Source organism: Ips typographus, linkage group LG15, assembly GCF_016097725.1.
Source record: "Ips typographus isolate SLU linkage group LG15, UJ_Ityp_2.0, whole genome shotgun sequence".
Taxonomy (NCBI): Eukaryota; Metazoa; Arthropoda; class Insecta; order Coleoptera; family Curculionidae; genus Ips; species Ips typographus.
The window spans coordinates 4,698,086-4,710,112 of NC_138436.1; the positions used below are offsets into that span (position 1 = coordinate 4,698,086).

At 32.7% G+C, this 12,027-nt stretch overlaps 1 long non-coding RNA gene across 1 annotated transcript; it reads right to left on the reverse strand.

Annotated features, from left to right (window-relative positions):
- Window positions 1-265: 265 nt before the first annotated feature.
- On the reverse strand, window positions 266-3,076 carry LOC145738143 (uncharacterized). The gene is made up of 3 exons (XR_014180603.1): window positions 2,611-3,076; window positions 1,374-2,520; window positions 266-1,306 (listed from the first exon to the last, which is right to left on the reverse strand). It is a non-coding gene; the product is annotated as an uncharacterized LOC145738143 (long non-coding RNA).
- Between the last annotated feature and the right edge of the window lie 8,951 nt (window positions 3,077-12,027).

Below are 12,027 nucleotides of genomic sequence, written 5' to 3' on the forward strand. Positions count from 1 at the left end.
ATTTAAACTTTATTTTCAATTAATACATAAAAGCCAAAAAGCATAACTATATGGTTTACAACTTATCTGATTTTAGTTCATTAATGATAATGCCCATTTTTCCGACATTGGCTGTCGGAAAAATGGGCGAGTTTAAGGACAGCTTAGATTTAGATAAGTTCAGTTTACACTGTTTGTCACATTCAAACCTCAGCTTGTAGACGGGAATTTCTGTAAATCCCGTGCTACCAGGGAAGAAGAGTTTTAAGAAGTAAAAATGAGTAAATCACTTTTAAAATTGGAAAACTTTATTCTCCCAAGCTTATCTCACATGCTTGTCACACTTAACCTTACTTAAACTTATATTAATTCGTTTGCCGGCCGGCGGGCGCTGTCGGCTGTCGGTCAGTACAGGGTTGTACTTTAGTGTTGCAGATATTTAAAAGGCAGGCCCGTATTAAGTTTTGTTACAAGCTTAAGTTATACTTAAAATGTGTCAGGAAAACAGGCATTAAATCATTTTCAAGTAATGTATACCTACATAGTACATACCTACACCCTACACTATATCTACTGCAGTCGATCAGTAGTTAAAAAGGCTGTCAGCTATTTGGTTTCTTTTTACAACACCCATAAATTGGTCTCTATCATCAATAAAATCCTCTAGATCATCTAGATGATCTTGTAGATCATTGTTATCACAGTTACTTGTTGGCGACCAGTAATCATGATTAATTATACAAAAGTTGTGTAACACACATGAAACAATTGAAATTTCTACTGCTTTGCTTACATTATAAATATTTATAAATTGAAGTCTTGCCCACCTACTTTTTAAAAAAGAGAATGCATTTTCAATTTTAACTCTAGCTGATGATAATCTATAGTTAAAGTTTTTTTGTTTTCTTGTCAAATTGTGGCCTTTGTATGGAACCATTAACCAACTCTTCAATGGGTAGCACTATCCCCTATTATGTGACAGTCATCATTTGGAAAAAACTTATTTTTTCCAGGTTGTTCTATGTGCTTGTATAAAAGTGAGTACTTGAAAAATCCTCAAACCTCTTACTATACTATGAAAAAGATATCCAAAATGAAGGGTAAGATTTGACCTATTATAGTTATTAATAAATTACATAGTGTTTTCTTACCCTGGCATCATGTGCACAACCTGGAAAACCCACAAAAACATAAGTAAATAATTTTTGTGAAGTACAAATAGCAGTGAGGTTAATTGACTTTTTCTGATACCTATCTGTGTAACTATCACTTTGAGCTAAAGGTACTTTAATATTTATGTGGGTTCCATCAATGGCCCCAAGAACACCTACAAATTTGCATAATTATTGATATTGCCAAAAATTGTTGTTGATATACAAAAATATTGTGATTACCTGGGAATGAGGTGAAACCATCTTCAATAGAATTCCTTTCATCATCATTTTCAGGCCATCTGATGTAAATATGTTTTAGTTTATTAACTATGTATAAACAAGCATTTACAATTTGCATAACTGTTGAGGCAACACTTCCAAATCTATCTGCAATGACAACTAATGGATCATTATGTGCCATGTACCATAAAAACATTAAAACTGATCTTTCTGGGATATAAGGGTAATTTCCGCCCCTATATTTTTTCTTTATTAAATCATATTTATCATGTTCTAAAACAATTCTGACAAGACGTTCAAACGTGTCTTTTTTTAGTCTAAACAATTGGAAAAACACATCCGAATTGTATTTGTATATCCAATCAGTGTGATCAATTGTAGGATGGAAGTACTGGTTCGGAATGAATATTAATTTTTTTCGGCAACTTGCACTCAAGTATTCGTTGAAAATGACCAAAACGGGCGTTAAATCAAATAGTTCTTCCATTAAGGATAGCATCAACAAATATAGAGTTTCCGTTTCCATTTGCAAAATGGAGACGATGGAGATTCCCCATATTAAATCCAAAGTTTAAAATAAAGGATCCATTCTTTATTTTAAATTTATTTATTTTAATTTTTAACGGTTACCTGGTAAAACTTATGCGGGTTACCACTGTATTTTCGTGAGCTCTCGGTCGAGTGATAGTGAACAAAAGATTTGGAAGAGTGGGGGTATAATTGCACGTATACCGGATTTTGTTCACCGGGATCCAGCATGATCTCGCGAAAAATTGCTTATTACATATTAATTAACTGAAGGTTGAACAATGCAGTTTACTAAAGTGTATAATTATTAATTATTGTGTTCAACATAACAATAATAAAAACTGCAATGCTTGGATGTTAATTTAAATAAAATCAGTATACCTACTGACCTTAAAACTTGGTTTTTTATCCACTGTTCTAATGTAAGTAGTTGAACCCATTGCACAGCATTTCACTCTTCAACTATGTTGCAATCTTCTTAGTGGGTAATTTGTTCCTGGCTTAGGTCAATTTTTTCATAAAAGTTGTGTTTTTTCATCCACATGAAAAAGTAGTAAAGTATTCAGCATATACAGGATACAGATCTTTAAAATAGACCCAATTTCTTGCTTGAACCACCCTAAAAAATGTCAGACTATAAAAGTTTGTAGTAATGATGCATCAACATGGTTTATTAAGGTTAGGTATGAAATTGCTATTGCAATCTTACCTGGGCCAGCAGGCATTGTATCCATTATGACCATTGAAAATAAACATTTACTTGATTTTAGTGTATAATCTTCACCGATTATTAGATTATTATTGTAATAAAAATACAATTATTGCATGTTAATTTTTTGACACATAAAAACAAAAACAAAATCAAAGTGACCAGTTGGCATTTGACATCACAACAGATCCAAGATGGCCGATCAGCGGAACTTGTTTACGTAAAGTCATCAGCCGGGTGACGTCACAGTGGATGCTCGGGGGCACAATATGCCCTATAACCGAAAGAATTACTGGCGTGGTCTGTGGTTATGTATTACTCTTTGATTCTCTCTCTACATTAAAGTAGTCCATCATCACAGAGTGGAGATATTACTTTCCTTTTGAGATAGGTAAGTTCGAATAATCAAAATATCTAAAAATTTAGATTCATTACTTACTGTATAAAAAAAAAATGGCAGCAGCACAAAGATGTTTTCTTTACAATCATAGTACTTGATAGATGTTGTCTCATACAAGTGGTTTGTAGAACTAGTACACCAGGTGTCCAAGAGCACCCTGGACATAGGAGATTAACATGGGAAAATGGTTTTGATTTTTTTCCGGATAAACAGGTCATTGTTGCTGATACGGTTGCTCGACAACCGCTTAAGCTGGATTTATAAACTCTGTTGTTCCCGTTGCTCGTAATTTGTTGTTCGTGATTGGCGCTATTCCGAAAATAACACATAGGGATTCGCACGCATACATTTATAAACCTCGGTTATCGCGTTGCTCGTAGTTTCCATTGTTGCTGGCCGTTATTCTCTGTTGTTCCCATTTAACCAAATTTTATTTCTGTTGCTCGTGATTCGCGATTCAACCAGTGAGAGTGCTTAAACAGATCAGATGATATTGACATTTCTAACGTCAACACAAAATTATTAAAAGGCACGTTCCAGTCATTCGACCGTTTTCTTGGCTTGGCTTGGTTTGGTAATCTGTGCGTTTTTTTGTTGTGTTGCGTCGTTTTGTGTTGTGTTTGAGATGGACATGGAGGAATCGCAAGGAGAAAGTGAAGTAGGAGTAGGGTTGTCTGTAGAGACGGAGGAACTGCTTATAGACCTGATTCAAAACTATGAATACCTGTACAACTTGGCCCACAAGGACTACAAAAATAATATAAAAAAGGAAGCCGCATGGGCTGACATGGCGGCTGCCTTAAAAATATCAGGTATCTTGTTTGAGATGCGTTTTTATTATCCAATTATTACCATAATACCGTTCTTTTTTAAGTAAAAGACTGCCAAAAGATGTGGAAGACTCTACGAAACAATTTTACCCGCGAGAAACGCGAAGGGCCTAAGTCGGGAGCTTCGGCAGAAGTGAGGTGGCCATTATATAAAAAAATTATGATTTTTGAAAAGTGCCACCGACCAAGAAAGTAAGTTTAGATAATGATGTTGCATGATTCAATGAAGTACATGGCACTACATGGGTATGTCATTCCAACAGAACTCATACGACTACCCCACTCCCAACTACGTCAATGACAAGATCGCTTTCGGCAGCGTCAACAATTGCCTCAGTATCGTCGCCAGGGTCCATATGGGACACTATGGAGGTGCTGTTGTCGCCTGAGGCTTCCACTAGCAAACATTTAGAAGAAGAGACAGTTACAACACATGATCCAATAATAGATCCTGTAGAAACACCACGATCTGGTAATAAATGATTAGTATTTTTTAAATATTTTCGACAACGACCTTAATCTGTCCCCTTTTTCAGAAAAAAAAAGGAAAAAATCTAGTCAACAACCCATTGTTGAGGCCACAGAGTTGCTCTCCGTTGCCTGAACTATATCGGAGCAGATGAAGGTTCCGCACAGCGAGAATAAATCATGTACTGACCACTTGACAAAAGAAAAAAGGAAAAAACTCTTAATGATTTTGTATGAAGACTAGAATAAGTTAGTTTAAGTTTTTTAGTCAAAAATTATTAACAGCTTAGTTGGAAAACTGTCTATATAGTATTTATTTCACAATGTATTGTAAAATCAAACCCAAACGGATTTATAATAATGGTTATTTTTAACCTCAATGTTTTTTTAGGAACTTCACAAGTTAACCAAAATATAGAAGTCAAAGATGTAGAAGTTTCCAACACTCAAATTATGGACAAATTAATTAGCATTGAGAACACATTAAAATTCGTATTAATGCGTTTAAACGCATTAGAAATTTCGAATAAGCAGGTTCCAGAAAATAACATAATGGAGTTGTCGCTGCCAATAAAACTACCTGTATCTTCAATAACTCTCCTTTTAGAAGAGTTCCTGCAAGTATCGGGAAAAAACGCAGCCGATTTCACTAGAAGAGGATTAGCGACAATTTTTACCAATGAATTGGCGGTTCAGTGTTCTTGGACAGGCCAAAAAAATCATTTCAGAGTAAAAAACTCTGAATTTGTTCGGATATTAAAAGGCAATTTTTTTTTTGTATAAATGTATTATGTTTTACATTTATTATGTATCTACTTCACAGAAGCCGTACAGCACGTATTCAAGTCAGCCACGGATAAAGAGATTGAAACGTATATGATGGATTGGTTCCGACATGGGAACCAAAGATTGAAAAGGTCCTTAAATTAATTTCATCGCGTTCAGAGCAGTCATAAATAAGAAATCGAAATTTCAAATTGATATTTTTAAATGGATTATTTAATGCAATACATTAATACAATATATGTTAAACTTTCAGGTGAACAAGATTTATCATTAGGTTAGGCGTAGTTATTTTTTATTATTATACTCATAACATATATGATATACTAAATACATATAAGTTAAGTATACAGGGTGTCCCGTGACTCGACCGACAATACCTTTGCCATGTCTAGGTGTTCTATGAGTCATTCTGATGACAAAAGGTCAGAGCCACTATACATATAGGTAAATTCTTTTTTGCTTTGGAAAAATTAGATATGCAACAAACAACTTTTACTATTCATTATTAGGCTTTTCATATTTTCTTGAATATCTCTGATACAAAAACGAATTGACCTATGGTTGCTATAATTTTGTTCATCAGAATAACACTTTAGAACCCTTTGTCTGTCGAGTCACGGGACACCCTGTATATTTGTAGTTAGTAAAAGTTAAGATTTGTTTTTATTTAGAATCTGTTCATTAATTTATTTTAGATGTATTTTTTAAATACATTTTTTTTTCCCTGCATTTTATATGCAAATAATGTGAAATACTAAAAGATCTGTTTTAACAGGAATATGTTTTATTATACCATAAATAAAAATTTAAAATTAGTGGTTTAATAATATTTTTTATACCTTTACTGCTACGGCACTAAGTCGTATTCGTAAGGCAGAACCATTTTGTTGAACGCTCTCGACAAGGATTTTGATGAATCAAAACTTTTTACTTTACGTTTAACTTAATGTTATTTACCTGAAAGTAACTTTTATTTGGTTGGTTTGGATTTTCATAAAAGACTTATTTTTAAACTGTAAGATCTTTTATAGGTATATGCCAGTGCAGAAAGGAGATTTATTTATTCATGTGCAGAGTTACTTTTCATAATGTGACAAGCTGTGGTGCCTTTATTTTTGATTTTAGTAGTTTTTGTATACATGCTGTCTGACAAAAACACCAAGAACAATGAAATTAACAAAATCTACATTTTTAAATGACACTGGAAAATGTTATTACATAAATAAACCGCTTTCCTGCATTTCTTCCGTTTCAAAGACGAAAATGTCAGTGCTTTACCTATGTATTTTTGAAATGACACAATGCAGCCAATTTATTTATGTAAAATATATGCAGAGTGTTCGTTTGGAAAAACGTATATTCAGGCGAATTTCCTGATTTGCCATCTACGTTTATTTTTTTATTGACAGCACGTATAAAATATTTATGCAAATATCTTAACTTTTGTATAAGTTTTTTTTTCTAAATTAAAAAATAAATAATAAACAACCTCAGCTTGTCACATTATAGAAACTAACCCTGTAGAAATGGAAACGATGCTGGAACGATTTTTACACCAGCATGTGTCGATACTGGTTAGACACAGTTTCGGTTTAATGTCGTAGCCAAAACGAAAATGTTCTAAACGAGAGTCAAAACTAAAAAGGAACATTCTTAACGTAACAGGGAGAATGTTGAGTTGCGGGACATATAACGAACGTTTAAACTTATAAAAGATGTAAATGTGTCAAATAAATAACGAAACAAAGAAACATAGAAACTAAATTGTATTGAAACAACGACGTTATTTTGTTTAGTGGGTAATCTAATAATAAATATTGATAAAAAAGTGGAATCAGCTGGGTTTGACGCTGCCGGCTGCCCCCCTGAACGGTGTTATTTAATTTATTATTATTGTAACATTTGTTCCTGTATAGCTGTGATTAATAGTTTATTGATGGGTAACCAAATTAAAGTCTGACAAATGGGTAAGAAAATCTACTTTTACGTTAATTTGTTGTTATAATGTGTTATGTTTATAGATTTAAAAACTAAAAGTTCTCCGATGACGGAAGAACAAAAGTGAATTATGATGGAATTTATAAAGAAAACCCCAATTTTACAAACCGGAAAACTTTCAAATGGAGTGTCTTACAAAGACGTGTCAAAACTATGGTGTGAATTAACAGATATTCTGAGTTCTGTCCCAGTGCCACGTAAGAAATGGAAGGATTGGAGAAAAGAAAGTAAAAATTTATATAATTTTTCTAAAAAAGCCATAAAAATCAAATACAACTTTTTGTTGTGCTTAATCAAATTACCCACCACAGCAGGGTACACTACGTTGTGATACAAGGTGTTTTATATTCAACATATGTTTATGTCATAATTAAAAAACGAAAGATTTCAGCAAATAATAAACTATGTCACTGGATTCTACGGAAAAATATCTATAAGAATCCGTTTTCACCTCTTCAAAAAGTTTAAAGATATCTGAGATACGGCGGGTACCTCAACAATGATATTTTTCAATTTTCCCCTGTATCTTAACAACGAAATGGGTTATGACAATTCTGCTGACGCCATGTTAAATTTCACAAAAAAGTAATAAACTGTCGCAAAAACCGCAACCCCGTATCTTTAAAAATAAGTGAGATACCTTACAAAAGTGTCGGAAATGTGACCCTGTACACCAACATTCCTTTAGCTATGCGATTAATCGATTCTCAGATACTCACTTAGTAGGTACGGTACGGAAAAAACGATGTGGTTTTCCAAAAGCAGTTGTATTAAAGAAACTTCAAAAATGTCAAATATTTGCGCAGCAGAGTAGGGAGGGTCTAATTTTTATAAATTGGAAAGACAACATAAATGTTTTTATGCTGTCAAGTAAACATACTGACAAAATGATCGAGGTGAGGGGCACAATAGGGGTAAAACTAAAACCTGAAGCTGTTTGGGATTATATCAGGGCTAACGAATCTGTCGATCTATCTGATAACATAGTCGCCTTCGAGTTACTTTTGATCACATCTATGGCGAACGCATACATATATGTTGTACAAACAAAATGAACAAGAAACCATCTCGATCACAGATTTCAAAAAATCCGTCATACAATATTTGACATCTAATAAACTTCAAACTGAAATTTTATAAAAAGGCGTAGTAGCAAAGAAAAGAAGTTTTACTCAAAGAGATTAATCGCAAGGAAGGTACAAAATAAAACAATGTGTAAACTTTTGAGTGTAAAAAAGTGTTTCAAGCGCGTTCTAAGTTTGTATACACATTAAAAGACGCGGTTTTTTTGAAGTTCTAATAATAAACATTCTGGCTCGTTCTTAGAAAACCCACCTGATAAAAGGTTGATTCTTCGATGTAAATCGAAGCTGAGCAGATAGAAAAAGTTAATTTTGCTGTAGGATGTTGATCAGTCAGGAAAATAAATTGTACGTTTGATAGATATTAATGATTGAGTGCTGGTGTGGTTCAATTCCAATGTCAACTTCTGCACAGTTACTCAGGTCGCCATGCGTAGATTGACATTTAAAGGAATGATAATTCTTGTAATACATCCCCATTTAGTCGGACATTAAATATAAATTATGCGGCCAAATATTGTGGATAGGAAAATGTTGCATATGACATAACAGCAAATCGAAATAGCAAATAAAACTACACACAGCCCGCGCCCCAATTTTTAGTATATTAGTAAAATAAATAAGAATTCCAGCGTTCCCCTGTACGACTTTTTATACATCTCGCTTCACCGGGAGAATATCTGAAACAAAGAAAATAATATTACGACAAGAACATAAAAAACGTCAACGTGTTTTAACCGATTTCAGCTGAATACCTAAAAAAAATTTAAATGAACTTTTTATAACATCCGGAGATTTCCGACAAAAACCGAAAAAGTCAAATTTCTATTTGTTTTTTACCACTTTATTAATGATTATTTTGGAATTTACTCCGCATGTAATAAAATGTTTTGAATTTTTTTTTACCAAATTATTTAGCAATAAAATGCGCAACTTCTCCATTGAACTAAAGCTCTTACCACAATAGTTTCTGAGATAGCAATGCTAATGCATCGAATTTGTAACACCCTGTATATAAAGTAAAAGTTTAAGAATTAAGTGTAGAATTTAAAATGTATTAAAAAATTTGGTTCTAATTAAAAATACCCATATTTTATCTGCCACAAATTTATGCTCCACCCTGCATAGTCAAAACAAAAAGAAAACATTTCTAATTTTTGTTTTAAATAAAATTGCCCAGCCTAAATTAAAACTGATATACCAGGTGTCCAAGAGCACCTTGGACATAGGAGATTAACATGGGAAAACAGTTTTGATTTTTTTGCGCCTGTTCGGTTGATTTGATTGAAAAATCGTAATAATAAACGTTGTAGTACCTATCACGGACTAATTTTCTGTATTTTTTTCGGATATCTAACCTGAGCCCTTTCGTCGTAAAACACGAACAAAAAGGAGAAAATTTAAACTTTTGGCCTGCACTGTATAGGCAATGGGTCACAGGTCATTGTTGCTGGTACGGTTGCTCGACAACCGCTTATACAGTCCAGGTAAAAAGATAAAATTTTCGCATTTTTGTTCGTGTTTTACGACAAAAGCGCTCAAGTTAGAGATCTGAAAAAAATACAGAAAACTAGTCCGTGATAGGTACTACAACTTTCATTAATACGATTTTTCAATCAAATCAACCGTACAGGCGCAAAAAAATCAAAACCGTTTTCCCATGATAATCTCCTATGTCCAGGGTGCTCTTGGACACCTGGTATATTCACATAGCTTATAAAAAACACAAATCACAAAACGGTGCCCGCTAGATGTAACAAGTCTTCCTGATCAATCAATCAATAAATTGAAAAATTCAATAATATACAGGATGTTACATTATAAAACATAGAAAATTTGGACTGTCACAGTTTTACAAGATACTTTTTGTAGCTTCCCAAATAGTTTACTCTGATTAAAATAATCAAATCAACCTTAATGTTAATTCCTGTCAATCTGAGATATTATTTATAGAACGGGAATAGCTTGAATAATCAAATTATCTAAAAATTCAGAAGAATTTACTTGGTTTTAAAAACACTGCAACTGCACAAAGGTGTTAGCTTTATAATCATAGTACTCATAAGATAGAAGATGTCTCATACAAGCGGTATCTTGAGTTCATCATTTGCACCTCATTATTACTATTACTTTAAACATGCTTTTTAGATTAGAGACACTAAATATAATACATATTGATTTGACGTTCAATAATGCAATTTAGCAAAGTAAATAATGATGATTATTGTTAAGATTATTGTGTTAACGTAAAATTGCAATGCTTTTCATTTTAATGTCAATTTCAGTAAAAATAGTTAACTAACATTAAAACTTGCTCTTTTATGCACTGTTCTAATGTAGTACTTCTTGGTGGGTAATTTGAGCCTTGTTTAAGTCATTTTCTTTATAAAAGTTATGCTTTCTCACCCACATGAAAAAGTAGTGAAGTATTCAGCATATACCAGATACAGATCTGTAAGATACAGATCTGTAATTTGCTACTTGAACTATACTTATGTTATGTTTATACGGAACGCACTTGTGTGGGAATTGATGGATGTCATCCGGGAAAAATAAAGATTTCAATTTGGGGGAATGATTCCGAATTGGCACGTTTTTACAAGGACTGAACTACTGAATACTTTGTTACAAATTCATTAGTTATTAAGTTGTGATTAAATGGAATTATTAAGCAATTGAGGATATTCATTACACACCCTACTCCGAGCACAACAACTTAAAAATTACCAGACGAGAAAAATGTGTAGTAATCATGCATCAGCAGGGTTAAATACCTAGGTTAAGTTTGAAATTGGTATTGTAATCTTACTTAGACCAGCAGGCTCTATGTCCTTCAAAAAATATACATTTACTTGATTTTATTGTCTAATTTTCAACTATTATTGAAATATTGTATTAAAATTACAAATATAACTATTTTAGCTGCATGGGAATCTATTTGACATAACATAAATAATAAAAACAAAAGCAAAGTGACAAATTCGAACTTTAGTTGACATAAAAACAGATGGAAGATGGCTTAATCAGCAGAATTTGAACTGAAAAAAATTGAACTTAAGTATTGGATTGTTAAAAAAAAACATTTCAGCTGCACAAATACAGGGTGTTACAAATTAGATGCATTAGCATTGCTATCTCAGAAAGTATAGTTGATAGAGCTTTAGTTAAATGGAGGCAAAGTTGCGCATTTTACTGCTAAATAATTCGGTAAACATTTTTTTTTTAATTTTCATTACATCCGGAGACATCCTGTAAAGGTAGTAAATGATACTCCGGCAAGTTACCTGTATTCAATATCTCTTTAATGAATAAATCGCTTATATTTATCGTACTCTATTATGCCTACTCATACAATATAATATAGGTTGCTGTGTATACATAAAATACTTATAATAGCGAACCGATTGATGCAATACGGTTAATAATAATACTTAGCTATGCATGTCAATGAACTGTTACAACTTCAACTAACTATGTTACACCTCCTTTTCCTAGAGAATGACCTTTGCTATGGCCACTTGCAAAGGGCACTTTACTAAAAAAAAGGTTACTGATGCCAAGTTAATTAAAACTGTTTAAAGTTAATTTAATTACAAATTTGCAATCTTTAGTACTTAAAGCTATACACTCTCAAAATATAGTTACTTTTACGATAAAATTTTCTCTGTACCTACTACTTTTCCGACTATAGCAATAACATAAAGTATAGTCAGTGGTACTTTAACTTAACCTAACCTAAATATATTTCTATCCCAATTTGCGTATAATTCATGTGTTTTAAACAGTAAAAACCAACAATAATAATACCAACCACCCATTAAGATTCTGCCCACCATAAAAAACAGTAGGAATA